This window comes from Ambystoma mexicanum, chromosome 12 (genome assembly GCF_040938575.1).
Source record: "Ambystoma mexicanum isolate Mex_15411 chromosome 12, UKY_AmexF1_1, whole genome shotgun sequence".
NCBI lineage: Eukaryota > Metazoa > Chordata > Amphibia > Caudata > Ambystomatidae > Ambystoma > Ambystoma mexicanum.
In genome coordinates, this window is record NC_090936.1 from 817,724,350 (window position 1) to 817,745,603 (window position 21,254).

The following is a 21,254-nucleotide window of genomic DNA, read 5'->3' on the forward strand; positions in this document are numbered from 1 at the left end:
ATTGACCTGATTAGTTTCAAAACAGTATTTTCTAAAATGGTTCGCTCAAAGATTGTCTTACATATTAGTGGAAATCACTGATATTCACCTAATTAAACACACTCTTTATTCAACAAGTGCCTTCTCAGATGTGGCGGTAAAATAGCAAAGGATTACCTCATTAGAATGTTTTTGTATGAGCAGTGTACACGTTGAATACAAATATATCACAGTTACCAGCTTAATAACATTTTCAGCATCTATAGTGTTGGAGGCCTATGAAATAGAGCAGATTAACACACACATATTAAATTGTACAAAATTAATAGTGACAACAGATTAAAATCTGAATGCATCAACGTTATTAGAGTAAGCACAAATTCAGTATGAGTAACATGACTCCAAATTCAAAAGTTGGCATTCAATGATGTTTTCATTTCTGGCTTGACACCAATATAACCGGTGAACTATTGATATACATTACAATAACAAAGGAAAACATGTCTTGGCTCAAAAGTCCTGTGCTTCTCCATCATTCTTAAATCCTGAGAAAGCCATTTCCTCCTTTTGATTAAGTGTTTGGCCGTGGATCCTATTAACCGGATTGATAAACTATGTAATGCATCGTTACATGGCAGAACTCTCTGTGGTTTCATTTAAGACCTTTAACTAAAACAAAATTAGGTTCAGGAAATGGAAATAGCTTGAAAAACTGCTACCATCAGCTCTCATAACGCTGGAAGTATTATGCTTAACGCAGAACACCATACGCTTGCAATTTAACTGTGATCAGAGAAAAGAGTCTGCCTTGATCAGAAAATATTTACTGTATTTGGGGGGGGCAGGCAGAAGACAGAAATAGTAAGGAGAATGAATGACAGAATGAAGAAACCAAGTAGCATCTAAATATAAGAATGGATAGAGAGGTGTGGAGGCAAGGTAAACGCCACCGTAGTCTAGCGCATATTTTTCTAAATAACGATCAATGAGCGAAATTTGCATGGGAGAAATTGTTTTGAAGGCGGGCATCTCATATTTGTACTTTGTTCTTTTTACCCAAATTCACAAAGTCTAAAACGTTTGCAAATTTGGAAATGCCTGGAGCTTTTATGCCATGCTCTTGTGCGTATGTGATTCACAAAAACCTGCCCAAATTCTATTCAGACATGCTCCAGGTATCTCCAGATGTAGGCTGTGTTATTGAAATTTAATATAATATGATATAATATACGTTTTCAGGTGCATAGCTGAGACACTCTTAAACATGTCTTGATACACTCCTGTGCATATCTTTATGAATTAGTACAATTACTTCTAAGGGGTATATTTACAATTCTTGTCTTTGATTAATTTTACAGAGAAATTCTCCTGATCTAATACCCCCACAATAACATTCCAAACCACAATGTGTGAAAATAAAAAAGCTGTTTTTCATCTCAATATTCGGATTTATTTAAAATAATACATCAGGAAATGAAAGGTGCTCCCCTAACTTTCAGTGCCGGAGTCATCACCCACAATATTCCACCTCAATAAAGGCAGCTTCTTTCTATAAAGCACAACCTGCTGCTATTGCCTTGCTAATGTTTCATTGCAATACGCACAGACATCCTTGTACTCATATATGTATTCACTGAAAAAACCTTAGTTAAGGTGCAGTTACATTGCACAGATTTAATGCAACAAAACCCTTGAAATGCAACAGGTGTGGGACGTCATGACCCGCTTACCTCAGCACACTACCGTTGATGTCCCCCATCATGCCATGTCTCCCATATTGCCACTTTCTATGTCATTGTGAATCCCTTTGCTTATGATATGTATGCGCTCATGGGCTTTCCAATGGGGGCACGCCGGGTTAAGCTGGTCATGACTTCCCACATCTGCTGAATTTCAAGGGTTTTGTTGTGTTAAATTTGCACAGCTTAAGTGCACCTTAACTAAGGTTTTTTCAGAGAATTAAAAGGGTTTTGGTATAACATCGTTTTTTAACAGGCCACTAGCCTTTGGCCGTGTCCACTGTACATGTTCCCCCAATATGTCCCTTTTGGACCCACCATGTGGCCACGTGGCCACTATTGATGTCTTTTAAGCCCACTAGCCAGGGAGCACAGGCTTCGTCTGTGCCCACTGTATATTTTAAAACAATACCGGGCCAGTAGCCATGGCCATGGCCTTTGGCTGTGTCCACTCTTCCTGTTCTCCCCAAAACTTTCTTTTCGACCCATTAGGTGGCCACGGTGTGAGCACAGTTTTTATGCTCACTGGTCAGGGCCATATAGCACCCTGTGACACGTTGCCCCCATTTGGTTACCCACACCTGACTATACTGTATTAATATAATTTTTTAACTACTATAAGTACAATTTTGTTTGCTAAATTCTAGGGCAATTCGTTGTTCGATTAAAAAGTTATTAGCAATTTGTTTTTCCGGTTTTCAATGGTACTTGATACTCAATATCACTGCATTATGTATTAAGTGAATGTCACAAGAAAAGCTGGGACACGCATGGGCCATGTGTGATACTATACAAGGGATATTGTGGCATCATAAGAATGAGGCAGAGCAGGAATGTAACAAATACCACTGCTGCCGACAAGGGAATTGGGTAATGGGTGCAGGAGTTGGCCAAATTAATTTCCTCAAATAATTAGACAATGTTCAGCAAGCTCCATCTTGGCCACATTTACATAGGGATTTGTGTCCAGCACTCCATTTAGGTGCTCTCACCGGAGAGTACCCTCTTCACCACAATACATGGACGTCTCAGGACCTACAGACGTTTGGCATGCCACGACACAGGCATTATTTAGTTGATGAGTGAGGTATGTGGGCATGGGTGTTGGAGATGATTGAGGTCAGTGGGCATGGTATTGTGGATCAGGAAGTTTGGTATATTATGAAGTTGGTATGATATGAGTATTTGCGATAAGCAAGGCATGTGTGCATGGATGCAGGAATGAGGGAGGTGGGTGAGCATAAGTGGTACCCTGTTGAATTAAATAGTCATCATTGCAGCAAGTACATCCAATGGCCATTAAGTGTTTGTCATATAAGTGCTTTTAGTGATGTGTTATAATACAGTGAAATCTGAATTCATATGTGTTCAGAAATTGTTCTCAATCAGCTCTTGATGGAAGAAGCATAATTCCGAGAGTCAGCCTGTTACCACCTGCTTTGTCAACAGCATCAAAGTCTGGTTGACTGTTGAAATCATCTGGCATCACTGGAACATTCCTCCTAATGTACATGTTGTGCAGCATCACACAGATCATGACAATCGTTGACACTTTATTACGAGTGTACATGAGTGATCTACCTGTCTTGTGGGGGCACTGGAATCTTCCCTTATGCATTCAAAATGTTCACTCTATACACTCCCTGGTCTATATGTGTGCTTCATTGTAGGGTACGGCCTGTGGTGTTGCAGGGTGCCGCATAGGTCTCATTAGCCATGGCATGAGTGGTTTTCCCAAAATAACTGTAATAGTTTTCAGTTCGTTTTTCATTTAAGCATGCCTACTTCCAGCCCCTGCAGTGCCCTGTATGAGTGTTCCCTTCTTTACACTCATGCATGAGTGGACCATGTGTGCTGTCCAACACTTAAAAAGGACTGACGACACTCAATGTACACATGGCTCATGCAGATACATCCTGGTGGCCCACCACCATATGCAAGCTACAGCCTATCACATGTACACTGCTGGTTCAATTTGTGCCATTCAAATGACTGATTGCAAATAGAAACAACATAAATAGGTGGCACAAGAACATGCCAATGCTGTCTCTCATGCGATTGTGTATTTGCTTGTGGGAGCATGTGAACGCCACCACCTGTGAGTATGACAGTCCACGCTCCATGCATACATCTGTGGAAGTTGTGAATGAACCCATGCTGATGTCGATTGCCTGTCACTCTATTGCAACACTTCCGGCTCAGTCTGGTGCCATAACCCCAGTGAGCATGACTAGCAACCTTAGGCATCCCCCAACATATAAAGGCGGACAGGGCCAGTACACGTGGGCTACAACTGACATTGAAGGGAGCAGGAAATGCTGTTGGGTCAGGGATAACAGATCCACAGGAGGGATCCTCCGATCTGTGCAGAAGGACCATGAGGAGTATCCACTGAGGATACTGGCACCTCAGCCACCAGAGGCATACATGGGGAGGGTGCACTATGGGCAAGCAGAACACCACCACACCCAAAGGCTCTGGTGCACCATGCCAAATGCAACATCCCTACTACAATTGCTAAGGACATTGAGGGTACTCCAGCACATGACCTCCTAAACTCCAGACAAAGTAGGGAGGAAGGAGGGAGACCTCCACCCATGTGGGGAAATGAGAGCCCCCCGATTATTGAGGGCACTATTAGCTCACTGCCAGCCATGTCTACTCCCACCATGTAGTCGGCACATACCACTCCAACCCCACCACACCGCAGGATGTTCTCCACCTTTTTGGCAAAGGCTCCTCCACTCCACCTTCTGGGTTGCGAAAACCCAACTTCACCCAACAGGAGGTGGAATCATGGGGGAAGAGATGCTCAGTAAGTATTGGCTGTTCGCAGATCGCTGCACACCAATGTGACAAAAGCAGCCAAGTCCTGGGCTAAGATCGCACTCAAAATGAGCATGCTTTGGGTCTACCAGCGCAATGCAAAGGAGGTGAAGAAGTGCTGGGATGACCTCAGGGGTGTCACTGGAATGAAGGCATGGAAGTTGCTGGAGGCGGGGCCTGAAGATCCATCTTTGCCATGCTGCAGGCATACACCAGCCCCAAGGAAATCCGGGTCCTGCCATGGATTTTCCGGAATGACTACCATAGGGCCGTGCGCATCATCAGGCCCCTGCATATGCCTTTAGGTGTTCTGGGGGTTTTCGACTACTACGATGTCAATGATGCTCGTGTCATGCCTATTAGGGACTCCAAATCCCATGAAGCCACAATTACTGAGATGAGGAAAGGAAGAAGGAGTTAATGTGGATTGAAGGAAACACCAAGCTGAATATTCCATCTGGTTTTTACAATATGAATCAGCTGTGTGGGACATTTAAACAGGCTGAACTTCAATGGAAGAGAGCAGGTGGAAAAGAGAGCTGCAGAACGGATGATGGGGGAAGCCGAATCAAAGACAGAAGTGGATGCATGGTGGCGAAGAGAGGCAGGTGTTTCCAAGCATCCGTGAGTGAAAATAGGGGACAGGAGAGAAGGGAGACCGGGAGAAGTGCAGTAGATACCTTGGAGGAGCCGTTGGGGACCAGCAGCAGCAGCGAGGTTGTTGGAGACGCGGTCCAAAAAAGCAGCAGAAGTTCTTCCGACAAAGAAATGCAGTGCCAGTGAAAGAACTCAATGAGGGTCTGCAATGCTCGGGAAGCCTTCCTAGAGTTACAACTATTGCTGCACCAACGTGCCACCATTCAGAAACGCCATGAAACACTGGTGAGCCTGCCCATAGGTATTTGGAGCCCTGGGGCATGTCGAAAAGCAAACAAACAATTGGAAACTTATTTTGAATACCTCTAAAGTAAATTAGAAATACAGAATGTACATAAGTCCAAATGTAAGAGAAGCCTATATGGGGAACGTTGTAGTAAATATTATCAACAGCAGATGAACATTAATGAAGAAGTTGAAAGGCAAGCTTTATAGAAGTCTCTATACATGAGATGTTAGTTTGGGGAAAATTGGAACAAGCACTGCCCCAAGCAAATGAATATCAGTGAAGAAGATAACAAACAGAACTTGAACAGGTTTCCATGTATGAAATGTCAATACCGGGGAAGTGGGAACAAGTAATGCCTGCATTAAATAAAGTATAAACAGTGAAGGAGCACAGCTGTGTTATACTTAAAGAGAACATTGTAGGAGGTCTTGGTGAGAGAAACACACCATGCAGTGAACCTTTGGGGACAAGATATCTGACAGGGGAATGCACCAGAGGATCTACAAGGCCCAGAAGGGGATTTCTGCCAGGGAAGTATACCAGGTAATCCAGTTACATTATGAGAATGAGAACATTGTGAGAAGTCCTGGTGAAAGAAGTACATCAGGCAGTGATCCTTTGGGAGAAATAGATACCTGACAGAGAGTATACAAGGGACCTGCAAATCCTAGAGGGATTCCAGGCAAGGGAGTATGCCAGGAAACCAACTATAAGAAATTGTTGTATGAAAAAGACATTTCTAATGTTCCTAAGAAATTCATATTTGAAAAACCACTTTTTGCCATTCTCGGTTAAAGTGTTGTTTGAAAGAGGCATTTCTACTACTCTTGCAGAGTCATTATTTGAAAAAAACGTTTTGCCATCCTTAAAAGTTTTTGTGTAAAAGAGACAATTACACTTTTTGCCATTCCTAAGTAAGTGTTAGATGAAAGACACATTTCTGCTATTCTTATGGAATCCTTGATTGAAAAGGACTCTTTCGCTATCCCACCTGAAACAATCCAGGGGAAGGGAACTACCACCTGGATTCAAGGATTGTTTGTTGAATTTTCATATTTAATTTTAATACACATTTTGCTAAATCAGAGATATTTACCTTCCACCTTTTTGTTGCTCGTTTTCTGTGTGAGGGTCAAAATGTGTTGAGCACAAGGTCAGTTTGCATAATTTTGATGACAGGAGACAGATGGATCTTTAGTTTTAGTTTCCTCGGCAGGGACATTCTCTTTCGAATAGGGACAGGAGTGCATTTGTCCCACCCCTTTTCTTTAATACAGATGTCTGATGTTGAAAGCACTAGAACCTTGTGTATGGCATTCATTTCTGACACCTCATTGTTGGCATTGGTTTCTTAATGCCAATGGATTTTCCACTATGGGAATCTCTGCATGACTGCCAGGAGGTCAGGCCTACCAATGTTGATTTGTCAGACAGCAAACTGTATGTCTTTGTTATGGGGCTGGAGAGTATTTGGTCTCTGTGTTTGACTTTTCTGCCATTTTGTCACAATGTTTCCATCGCTAATAGTCACTGGTGTGTGTATGGCATGCATCCGATTGGTTATGGGTGTCATGTGTTGCACCCCAAATGTATAGTGGCATGGGTGAACACCTGGAGACTGTTGGGGATTCCGGTAGTGGTGCAGGGCACTTGGCTGTTTGAGTGCTCTTGTGTACACTAGCCCTGCTGTTGTCCCCCCCTCTTCCAAACTCATCCTTGAATCGATTTACCTAATGTGCAGTTGTGGCATTGTGGAATGGCTGTTTTTGGCATGCAGGTCCAATGTCCAAAGCGTGAAAGGAAATACAGGTTGTGTATTTTCTATTAGCATGGAGAGCTTGTCATGTTTAGTGTCAGCACTACTCTTGTCATTTGCCTCGCGGGTCTGTACACACGTGAATTTTACACACACAAAAGCTCATTATATTGTGGAATGAGGGGCAGCAAAAGATACTGTCCATTACACTTAGCAGTTAGTCCTATGCCACTCCAAAGTGTTCTGAGCCAGCATCATTGAATTAGATGATGTGTTTGCTGCATTTAAGATAATTAGATAGTGTCCCTTTCTATTTGGCAACGTTTTTATTAGTTGTCAAGTGTGTGGCTGAAGTTCGAGGTAGTGCAAGCATTGGGAAGGGTAGATATTGATCATTAGTAACATAAAGGCCACCTGCCACCTTAGCCAGAGCCCTGACATTTTTAAACTAGGCCTAGTTAAGTGTTGGTAGCATTCTGTCATTCGGGGAACTAAGCCAGATAACAGAGCTTCTGTGCTGTTTGCTTAATTAGATTCTATTCCTGCTTCCCTCAGTGGGTGTTCAGATGACTACGGTCCATGTAGGAAGAGGGAAGTGCCACACAGATATCAATTGATGTTGCAAGATCCAGCAGTTCATAAGGGTTTGAATAGAATGCATAATAATTGTTTTGTTCCTGATGTTAGATTAGAATAATAATTGTAATTGTGAAGGGCAAATCTGGTGAGAACAAAGCCTTGTGTAGAGATATTGAAAAATACTGAATCAAGTTGTAGTCACGCTGCCTCCTAAAGAATTCTGGTTAACAGGGATCATAGTAGATAGGCCTGCTAGGACAAATACTTGGGAGAAATTAATTTCCAAAGAGTAGAGCATCAGCTAAGGTTGAAATGAAAACATCTGGTTCACAGGAGATAGCTAGGAGGCTGTGCACTAGGGAAAGCAACATGTTTCAGAATGGGAGTTGCATAATGTGCTGCAGAGTAAGCTCCCACACGGGTCTGGGAATTGTCTGATTTTGTCAAGAGTTTGAGCTCATTGCAAAGGATGTCATTGTGTCTAATATGCATGTCACACTGTTCACACCTCCAACATGATTGGTTCGTTCCATGGGGCAGGCCCACCATGAGTTACCTGAAATTGTTCTGGCCAACAAGAAAAGGCCATTATTGAAACAGTTACATGGATGCTGTTTAGCCAATCTAAAGAGAGTATTTGCTGTTAACTGCACGCTTAGGTGCATGCTGTACTCATAAGGTCACGGATAGTTTAGCAACCAATCAGTTGGAGTTGCATAGGTTGTGTTTAGATTCTTGTATAGGGTTTAGTCAATAGAGAATGTGGGATTCATCTGTACTTGATACTTGTTAAACATGTTAATTTCGTGTTTTTATATATATAACCTGTAACCTGATATGGGCATGTCAACAGCATTTTCTGTTTTTCAGTTCTACAGACCTGAATGACCATCCTGGCCATATTTGCATGCAATAAAACCTGTTTCCTGCAAAATTTGCACTCTATTGTTGAATCCTTGGATTGTTTTTTCCGGTTTTCAGGCCTTTCTTTACACTGCGCATTTCTGTGGGCACTTTTGGTGCATTGGTTGTGTGGATGTGGATGTTTCCTATGTGTTGGCATGCCCACAAGTCTGTTTAAATGGGTGTCTCAGTCAGGAGTATATGTGCAAGGCGTACCCAGCTCTGTCATCCTTTCATCATAGACACACCATCGTGTGAGCGGTCACTGCTCCTTTCAAGCTGTAAGCATGCTCATTTGAAGAAGGTCTTGACCAGCCACTCACTCACTCTCACTGCAGTTGAACTGGGTTCCCCCAATTAGGAGGCCTGGGAAGTAACAGTTCCACATGTACACCTTTGCCCATTGGAATGTTATGCAGGACACAACAGGCATGTATGATGTTGCAAATGATGAGTGACCTGGACAGGAGCTCAACGCAGAGTGATCTAGTCATCTGAATCATGACTTGATTATTCCTATGGACTGTCCAATGATGGCCCTGGTGACCCTGTGTGCCATATTGTAGGTTTCATGTTGCATAATGGCGGGCCGTGTGTAGGTGTCATGAGGTAAGTGCGCAAAGGGTAACCACATCACTTGCGATAGGAAGGACACTATTGGCATTAGTGCGCATTGGGGTTGTGTTTGTGTGGATTGTTGGATGCAAGGTAGTTCCCTTGGTGTGTACCCTGTGATGGCATCATTTGTGTCAATGGTCATGTGGCCATGCACCTGTGTGTGAATGGCAAGTTATGACTTACTTTGTTTATTGTTTATTGTTTATTTATATAGCACTTATAAACAGGTTAAGTGCTTCAAAGCACCACTTATTTTCCTCAGTAAATGTGGGCCATATACATTTCAATTAACTTTTTCTTTTAATAAACAATTTTGTTAAACCTTACATACTTGTATTTTTGTGGTTATTTTGTTAACTATAAAAACAGTTTTTTGTGGACATAGGGAAAAGATAATAAAATGGTTTATAACTTAGAAAGGTATATGACTTTTTTAATACTAAACAGTTATTAAAGCCAAGTATGTGATTATTGAAATGTTTAATGAAGATTACCTTCAGTACGAAATAAAGTATACACTAATACAAATGCAATAACATGCGTACACACTTAATTAAATGTACTTCATGAAAAGCATAAGAACACCTTACATGTAAAGCGTGCACAATAAAAAGTATATGCTTAAGTGTTTTAAAGTGACAAATTACAACATATTATTGCCATTAATATGCTTATAACATGAAGCATACACTTATGTAATCTGTTTAATATAGTTAAAAAATGTACACTAATAATGCCATAAGCTCTGTTTACTGTACTCACCTGTTGAAGCTGTAAAATGTATAAAATAAAATGTATGTAGTGCAGCAATCATGACATTGTGCATGCATAAGCAATTATTACATGTATATTATGATAAAAACGAGACACATTTTCAAAAAGCTGAAGTGCCAATTAAAGGTGCATTTTGAATGAATAATAATGTTGCCAATAATATGCTTATAAAGTGAAGCATACCGTTTTGTAAACTGTACATTTTGTTTGATATAGTACACTATTTTGTTAATTGTATGCTCATAATACTACAAAGATGACATTCCGTATACATAAGTAATTATTAAATGTATATTACGATACAAATTGACATAGTTTTGAAAAGCTGAAGTGCCAAATAAGGATGCATTTTGAATTAACATCATATTGTCATTAATACTCTTATGATGTGAAGTGCACTGGTTTGTAAACTGTACATTATGTTTAATGTAGGTACACATTTTTGATAATTGTACACTAAAAATGTTATGTGCACTGTTCAGTGCACACACATGTTGAAGCTGTAAAGCATATAGAGCATACAAAATCATTGAACCTAGAAATAGTACCCTGCCAAATTCATTCTATTTTACTAACCTGGCTCTAAAGTGTAGAAAGTCTTTGAACCTCTTCATAAAAATGTACATCATTGTATTTTATTAATGTTATATGCACATTAGGTGTGATGAAATCTACGTTATAATTATAAGGACATTTGTTAACCAGTAAATGGACCAAATGGATAGCTGTTGAGCTTACACACTGGTTGAAGCGTATGAAGCATATAAACTCAATAGTACACTACTGCATACATTCACAATTGCAGTTAATATTTAGTGCCATATAGCATTAACACAATGAGTAACTGGATTACCAGGACACTTGTTAAGTATTAAGTGTACCTAGGAAATCATCATTGAGCGTACACTCCTGTTGAAGCAACAAATGTGAAGTGTATGAACTTGTTGAAATAATATGCTAGTACATACAGTTGAATTTGCTGTTAATATTTATTACAATATAGCATTATTAAATTTGTAAGTGAAAGGATAGGTTTTTATTGTAAGTCATTGTTCAATTTGCTGGTAAATGAAGACTTTATAATGACTATTTTAGTAACATGGCTCTATAGAAGCGCCAAAGAAGGGGCTAATATTTTGAAATTTGCTGAAATAAAATAAGTATTTTCTTTAAATGCCAAATTAGAAATTACACACGTTTAACATTATCTCTAATAAAAGCATGGATTTTTTAAAACTTTTTTGAGAAAATGCATAATAGGATCTTACTTTGCATCAGCACTAGTCACTTTCTTCAATTGAGGTGTTTAATATTATTAAAAGGCATGGTTGGAAGCATCTGAATTTGGGAATGGTAAAAAGCATAACCAGCAAGTGCGTTTGTTGTAAAATAAGTTCAGCCATGTGTTTCTGTATGGTCATTGATGATTACTATTGCAAAATAGAAGTAGTTTACATTACACATTTGCTGTTAGTAATTGGTGGCACATGTGTATGTGAGTTAAAAAGTGCTATGAAGTGTACAAACAAATGTGGTGTGTATGTATTATTTGTGGTTCTTTTTTTCTTAATTTATGTTATGTTTTAAATATTTTTAACTAAATAATTATATGCATTCACAACATACATATATTTTACATGACGCATGTGTGCCTATGAGCAGTAGTGCATCATATAGCATTATGTTTATATAGAAAAGTATGGGTGCTTTGATTTTGGCATGCATGTTAGTATAGTGTTTTGTACCTAATGTAAAGTATGCATATGATTTTAAAGCAAATGAATTGTAGTTTACATTTCGCATTCACAAAGTTATAGTCTTATGTACATATTTTCTGTTACACATTCACTTGTAAATGTTGTTTTCGACGTTTCAAATGTTTCTGGTGCTGTTTATACATCAAACGAAAGTGAGTGTTGTAAAAGTGGTTGCATTTATAAATGTATATACGTGTGTTATATATTTCTTTTTTTTATTTAGCAAAAGACTATGTTGATGATTGGTGACTACTGTTTTTTTTTTTTGCTTCACCATTTTAACACACAAGGTCTGAAACTCTTACCTATACAACATGTGAATGTGGGATGGCATGGATATCACGATGCGAAATGGAAAGACATAGTGGAGAAACTTGTTCTGTATATTATGACAATGGCAAAATACCAGATGTTATTGTACTACATGCTGCTCAAAGCAACCTGGGATACAGAAGAGAAACAAAATTGTGTTCTGAAATGAAAAATTACTTGGTACGCCTATTAGGATTGCTTCCAAGAACCATATTTGTGTTTTCCTATTAGGCTGTACATAGAATTTGGAAGCATGAAGGTGCTAATCATTGTCAAATTAATCATGTGTGAATAACTTTATTTAGATGTATAAATACATTTTGTGAACATGGGCATACATTATATTTTTCACAGCAACATACAAAGTAAAAATCCAAAAATGTTTCAAGTTGATGAAGTAGATTAAACCAATGAGGGAAATAGTTCACTTTAGCCCACATTATTGCCTAAGAAATATATTGCATTAATGGGCTGCTTTAGTTTAGTTTTTTGTAATAGTGGATGCTTTACGCGTATGTGTTTTATTGTATACAGCATGGTTATCATTTTTTAATACATTGTTATGTATTTCCTTGCTTTAGTGTATGTTGAATGTGTAGGCAGTTGGGGGTGAGGTGTATACAGGGGGCCGCATGTGTATGTGTGTGTGTGTTCATGATCATACCTACGGTCTGGTCCTCTTGCCCTGATATTAACTGTTAGGACTGACCCTTTTAATGGTCACTCATTTTTTCTTAATTATTTTTGACATTGTTGTGTTAGGACCAAGCTACTGATTAATTCTAAGTGCTGCTAAAATACTTGAACCCTAATCTCTTACAACTGAATCTGTGTTTGAACGTAAATGTGAATGGCAATTATGCTGTAATATTTGCCTACTTTCTGATAGTATTTCACATGGTAGTGTAACAATGTATGTCTTGTTCGATATATAATCTGTTTATGTAGTATGTTTTATGTCACTGTTGTTATGAATTATGCACTGATACTATGAAATATGATTGTTTAAAAAAATAGACAAATATACCAGCAAATTGAATAAAGCTGTTATATGAGTAAACTGTTGCTTGATATTAATTGTATGGATTGAGTCCTCCCACTAACAACAATGTTAGGGGACATCTAGAACATTTTTGAAGCACTGTTGCAACTTTTTGAAAATTAAATAGACAAACTAAAAATAATGTATTGTCCAGAACTTTTCTGGTGGTAGGATACACTTTTTATTTTGTTGTATTCATGATCTCGCGCCTTGAAACACTTGTGTGTAGGCACGTTACAAATGCCATATCATATCATATCATATCATATAATGTTGGCTGCATATTGTTGCTTAAATTGTTATGTATTTCCTTGCTTTAATGTGTGTTGTAATGTGTACACAGTGGCGTTCTGAGCGTATGTAATATGTGTGTGTAATAACGTATTCCCATGGTTTGCTTTTTCTTGTAATGTGTACACAGTGGGGATCAGTTTGTATTTTATGTGTGTTTATGATAATGTGTGCATGGTGTTGCTTTTTTCTCTTGAATGTGTTCACTGTGGGTGATTGTGCATATGTTAGGTGTGTTCATTGTTCCTTTAATCTCTTGCAGGTTCCAGGTATGTTGTAGCATGTAAAAAGTGTGGTGAGTATTGTGTGTGCTCATGTTGATGTTGGCTTAGATATTGTTGCTCTACTGTCTTGCAGGTTTTATAGAAGGTGGGTAGTGTATGCTCATGTTAATGTTGGCTGCTGTGAGAAACCTGAAGGTACTCTCACTTCTACTCCCCATGGATCTTCTGTCCAGGTGGCAAGGGAAGGGCCATCACTTTTGGATGCCGACCCTGGGGGTGGACAATCGAGTGGGGGATCACCTGCATGGAAGTTGCTTGGGGAGAGGGTACCTGAAGGTGAGGCATGGTATACCATGTTTTCCTTTCTGGAAAATCCACCATCCCTAAGACATTTATGGGGTATTGCTCTCCTTATCCCATGAATCCAGGGAAAATCAAGAAATGTCCACAACCCGAGAAGGAGAGTTAGAAAACAAACAAACTGGGATAAGATTTGGTATCTTTTGGGATGGGGGCAGTCCTGTCCCACCCCTCAGCAATTAAGAGTGAGGCAAGATGCATTATAAGCACTATGATGGGCCAGGTGGGAGAGGGGAGGGGAAACGGTGAAAGGACTACCTCCCAATACAAAAGACCCCACTTCAATATAATCAAATATAATCAACCACAGAGTGTAGCGCAGGGCGCGAGCAGCATTGCTATTTTGCGTAGATATTAGTATTCATAGGTAGAAGTGATGGCCTGCGAGGCGAATGCAGCATTGCAGGCACTAGTCCCAAATTGCAAGAAGAGGGAAATCTCCGGCCATACCAGAGCCCCCATGAGGACAGCCGACACCCCCAACCACCACAACGTCTAAGATGTATTTTTTACTCAAGAGGAATGTGCCATACGTCCATGAGTCCATATTCCGACACGTTAGAAGAGTGCTGCTTTAAAGCCAGCAAATGTAGAAAGGGGGGATGCCTTCAGTGTACGGATAAAAAGTAATGTTGGGGGGATGCGCCCCACCTTTTCTGAGTTGCATCTCTCATATAAAAAGATGCTGTGTTAGTGTGTTCCTTGAATGTTCTCGTTCGTGGATTTGTGTGTGAATGTAAAGGAGGGAGATGTGTTGTATAGTGCTTAGAGTGAATGCATGTGCATGATGATGATGAGAGAATGTTGGTGTGCTGGAGAAAATGTTTGGGTGTGAATGCTGTCATGAAGGTTCCAGGAGTGAGCAGTTGGAGAAGCCTAGCCTGAGTGATGGGACCCAGTGGTTCACTCTATCAACTTAATATATAACTAGAATACAGCTTACTTGTGGAACCGGATAGCATGTCCAAGGAATCCTCTTTTCTACAGCAAGTAATCAAGGAAACCAACAAATCTCTGTTGAATATTGTGAACTATTCAAAGTACTTTGAGCTTTGGGAAACAGAATCCAGAGCTCCTGTCAAATATGAAGAGACTGTTGCAGAGCATGACATGAGACTTTGAACATTGCGGGGGAGAACTCAGTTGAATAATGGAGAGCAGTTGTTGAACCATGTGAAACAAAGTACTTAAAGCTTGGGAAAGGAATCCTTGACAAACCCACTGAACATTGTTCAACAGAAGGCATTTAAAGCTTGGGGAAAGTAGCCGGAGAAACCTGTTGAACCTTTTAAAACCTGTGGATCTTTGTGAAACCAGGGGGATTTGAGCATGGGGAAGGGAACCCTAAGAAACCTTGGTGAACTTTGTGAACCAATATGATTTGAACTTAGAGAATAGAGCACGTGAAGAGCACCAGCAGAACAAGTTTTTTGCATTTTACTTTTGAACATTTGTTGAGCCAGAACATCCCTACACTGGGTTTAGTTAGAAGTGAGGGCAATCTTAGGTTTTCACACATACAGGCTTTTGTTTTGGACTTACAGACTTAGACTTTCCTTAGTAAAATCAGTTGAGAAAAATTCCAAATTAGAGATAAGGTAAGCTAGGCCTTACACCACCATGACCTTAAATAAAGAAGCATACTGTTTAAAATGTAAACCTTTGTTGTCTATGTCATCTATTGATACAATTCCTGTCTCACACTGCATATTGTTGCTTTACTGTGTTTCAGGTTTTATAGATGAGTGTAGTGCATTATATAACGCATATACAGTGGTGTGATGTGTGCAGGGTGTGTGTTGATATATGGTGTGTAGTGTATGTTGTGATGTGTATGCAGTGTTGGAGTGTGTGTGGTATGGTGTGTGTTGCTGTTTTACTGTTTATGCAGTTAGGTTATATGGGTATGGTTTGAATTTGGTTTGTGTGGTTGGCATACATTATTTGCATATATTTCTCTCCAATTCTTTAGCTTTTGTGAATGGGTCACATATGTATTACTCCTAAATTGTTATCTCAAAATGGGCTGCTGTACATATGGTTGGTGTATAATTTGTACTTGGTTCATATTTTGTTCAGTGAAAACCTTTGTTGTCATTGTGCATGTATCATGTAGAGATGTATCTTGCATGCACAGGCAGCTGCCTCAAAACATGGTGTGGAATATTTTCAGATTTAGTCATGCAATCTTCCGAAAGTTATTCAGGAAAGTCATTTTTTGAAACGCTTTAGAGACATTGAGCCTCATTATGACCCTACCTGGCCGGAAACAACGGTGTTGGTTAATCTGCTGCCACTGTTGTTTCTGCACCAGCTGATTCCGAGTTCTGCAGGCGGGAGGTGTCAATCCTGCCAGGTTTGACCTGGCGGGAGTAACGCCACCCGCCTGCAGGTGGAAATGGAAACACCGGCTCTGTCATAGACGTGGGACTCCATGGGAATGGGGATTTACAGAATTCCGCCTCCAGAATTACCAGGTCACCAGGGTTGTAATGCCCGGCGATTCCAGCAATCACGGAGGTGGAATGGAACTTCGAGTCCCGCGGTAGCCCGCCTGTTTTTCTGGCACGGCTACTGCCGGACTCGTAATGAGGTCCTTTGTCTTCACCTTAACTATGCCTAGCGCACAGGCATGATCTACATATGTAAAATGCTTAGATATGTTTCTGTACTCAGCTGATGCAATTTATCAGTGTTAGGTTGCCCTCTGTTGTCCAAATGGCAAAGTGCACCTCAGTGTGTCCTTCCACTTAAACAACAGCTATCTTTTTAACAAACAGAATGAGCACGGTTCTATGCGGTCACTTTGACCTTCCAATATCGCAAACATTCGGAATAATTTTAAGTTACATATTTCCACCCCCACTTCTCTCCACACAAGACACAGCAGTTCCAGTGTCAATGGACAGTTAAATACTGGCTCAACGTTTCATCGTTAAAGAACAAAACGCTGTAGGATGAATGCCACCACACAAGCTAAAACTGAAGTTAGGTGCTATAATTATGCTACAACACAATCTTATGCCATCACAGGGACTCTGCAATGGAACAAGGTTGACAATTATGCATCTACAAAGACACACCATAGAGGTACGTGTACTCGATGGATTACATTTAGATACTGTTCTTATGCCACAAATACCTCTCATTCCATCTGATAAAAATATGCCTTTCAAATTCAAAAGAAGGCAGTATCCTATACGGTTGACCTGTTCCATGCCCACAACTAAGTCACAGGGACCTACGCCCCTTTCTTGGAAGTGATCAGAGGTAATTCCAATATTAAAGAAGGGGGACAGAAGTGATCTTATGAATTACCGACCAATATTGACCTTTAACATACACTACAATGGCATATGTTACGCCGGGAACAGCTAGTACATATATATATTTTTTTCTTACTTTACTTCTAAAATCTTCACATAAGCTTCTCCAAAGCAACCCTTACGTTCCAAAACAGCATGGCATTTCCCATAATAGATAACAAAATGTCATCTTCTTTAAAATAAACAGGACTACTGGAATCAATATTCTCATTATTTTATAAGAACATACCAGATCTAACCATGAAAGCAAACATGCCTCGGTTGATTGCAGACCTAGCAATGTTTTGCCGAGGACAAAAAACAGAACTATTGTCCCATATTGCCCTAGGTACTAAACCAGAAAAAAAAAACCTTTGGCATTTGGAAGGACATTCATTACTGCTTGAACCAAGTGTTCCGAATCTGCCAACAAAGTAGGGGCACTGACATAGCCCAAATGCAAAGCACCACAGTGCAAAACTACCACATGGGGACTGTTCATCCTACCCATGTCTTCACAAACTTGTACAATTCCCTTTACATTGCAATCAGGCAAAGTGTTCCACACCACCTCCACTCCTTTAACATCAAATTTATTTCCCACATTCCTGCATTGAGCATAATGCTGAAAACCATGCAAAAACATCTCCAAACAACAACACCCTGACTTTCTCCACCTCTGCCATTTTCACTACACACAGCCTCTTTCAACACAAATCCACAACCTGAACATCGGATTGGCTAATCGCTACAGTCCCCTTTCCATGTTTTTCCATGCTGGATTTGCAGGAAAACCCCAGATGTGGCACGCCCTGTCCGCAGACAACCGTGGTGTCCGCAGAGCGTGGAACTCTTAGACAGCCCTTCTACCATTTCCACTTCACTCTCTGTGCCATTCCTTCATTGGATACAGCTAAGCAGTCACACAACCATCCATATTTTTTGCACAGTACATGTACAATTCTTATAAATGCATATAAACAGAGTAACTGCCACTTGACCTGTATAACCTATAAAATTAACTTACAGTTATTTTTCCCATCTGCTATAATCAACTGTCACTTCAAACCTGTCTGCTATCTAACATCTTGTTTTACACACACATCTATCTAAAAAAGTCTAATTTAATATTAAAAGAGGGTAGAAAAACACTTAGTAGTGTATTATAAAATTACACACAGCCAGGATAAGTTCATGCATCTTTATACACTCACACAGATAGAGACTATCAATGAAAAGCTCCCAGCTGAAATAACACAACTGCCTGTACATCACATCCTTCTGATTTATTACCCACACCTTCACAAATGCATACATTCCATGCTTTTCTATACAGTTTCTGCTATTTACCCTATAAGAATAACAAAATAAGTATATCATTATTTCTTCTATCTCCTAACATCCAATAACACAGCCTTAAGAAACCAAGTGAGTTTCATTCGCTTAGTATTATACTCATTTGAAAAGCATGTTGAACTAACAGATTGTAAGTAAAATATAAAGGCTGCACATGCACACACTATGTTCAGTTATCAAACAACAATACTACTACAAAAACATAAAAATAAATGTCTAAATTAACAACGGTGCTATAAACACACAAAACTACTAACTTCTTTCTTTTACAATTGCAGTACAGGCCACTCTCCTGAAAAGCAGCAACTTCTGAAGTACAAACAACTCAGAAAAACCTGCTCATTCCAAACAAAAAAGGTAAGTACAATACTACCATAATGTTCTTACTGTTACTCAAACACACTGTGGGGTTGATTCATGGAATTTGTGCCCCGAAAAATGGGATTTGTGCACCATTCTGCCCACAATCCCAATTTGTTAAACAGGGATTTGCGAGCAGAATGGCACACACATTTCTCTTTTTTTCAACGCACAAATTCTATAAATCAGCCCCTAGAATGTTAGTATTGCAGAACAAAGAACGGTTTTAATTATATACCATTAGATTTAGGATTAGTGCTTCACCTCACCACTAGCTTACTCTGTACTGCCATCTGAACCCCAGTATAGTAACACACAAATACAAGAATAGACTTCCCAACTAGGTGTAGCTGCCCATTGCACAATCACACACCTCCACATACATCCTTACCATCATACTTAGACACTCATGCACACAGCACACATACAATGACAATAAAAGTGTCCAAAATAAGCATCCATCTCTAGCTGAATTTGTACAAAGTTCAAACAGAAGATCTAATAGAGTCATTAAGCGAAACAAAACAAGCTTGCAGTACAAAAACTTTACCTCCTCTTTCAAAATGTAAAATGAAACAGAAAGTGATTAACAAGAATTCAGCTACCACTACTGCTAACACTGCTCCTACAAATGTTGATGTAGTGGCAAGTAACCATACCAAAAAAAGTATTTTACAAAAAATGTTCCACCCGAGAGTCCTTCAGAATCTTATAAAAACAAGAGAGAAATCATGCACAACCCTTAAAACCTACCGTATAAAATTAGGGGGTAATTTGTGGATTATTTGCACCTCAAACAATGGGATTTGTGCACCAATCTGCCCGCAAATCCCCATTTGTCAAACAGGGATTTTCGGGCAGAATGGCGCACAAATCCTGTTTTTTTTGGGCACAAATAATCCATGAATCAGGGCCTTAATGTTAGAAGCTCTCATAGATAGTGCAATCCTTCTCAAAAGGAAGTTATTTATTTTAATGTTAAACAGAATTAAACCACCAACAAAACGAGGCCCCTCACTCTACCTGCCTATTTACTTTTCATGCTCTCACGGCCCCTCATCCTCCGTTGCTGCACTGCTGCCTGTCTCAGGTGTGGTTGACATTATTGATTGTTGATTCCCTACGTTGGTAAGCTGCCTACCCGCTCCATAACAGCTAAAGATCTTGCACAGCCACTTACGCCTGCTTTTACCGACACTTGTACTGAACGAACATGGCCAATTGTTTCCACACTATTCGGCCTCTTAATGTATGATAACGTGACTGCCAACCTATTTCAGCGGCCCCCAGTACTAATTAAGAAGCCACCGTTCACTGTACCCCTGCTAATTGTCTGAGCTCCCTGGTTTGGGTGACCTATCATTATCTATGTAATGACCATGCCCATTATGCAAACTGTGTCACATGCTGCACGCTGGCCAAACTAACAAACGGCATGCACATGCTACAGTAATGCTTATGCACACTACTGTAAAGGTCTTAATGTTATAACTGTCTACTAGGCCATACTTACATAACTGTTTAGGAAATACAATTAGTATAACGGCACAGCATTTGATGCCAATGTTATTGCTCATGACAACTACTTTAACTAAATTACATGCATAGCTTACTAATGATTGCCCTGACTACTCATAGTATTTAGTCTTACTCTATACGAAGGTAGTACTGTTATTGTCTATCCATTGCACCTCACATTGTACACTATACCAATACACTATGTACCCGCGGCCTAACCCACTCTACCTGTGTGCCACCCTTATGCTAACGGCACTCTATGTAATGTCGACACCAACTAGGACAACAAATATATTGGACAACTAGACCTTGCATCCAAATTTACTATAATATAAGCCCAATGCACCCTTCCTATCGACGCCTTGCAACACTGTATTTAGAAATTCCAGACTCCGAGCACGTTTACCTAGAATATTTGACCCACTCATCAGACATGAGAGCAAAGTACCGCACAAACACATACCCAAGCTCAATCACTCTACTAATAGTAGTAAAAACAAACCTTAGACCAAAATAACTAGCGACCACAATCAACGAGTCGTACATGGACAAGATATTCTGCGTCAACACGAGCCCAAGCGTCCTACTCCGCTCGAAGTCTGTGCAGCTGGGAAAAAACTTTGCATAACCCAAAAAGCCACTCTCCAATTTACAAGCAAATTTATTCAA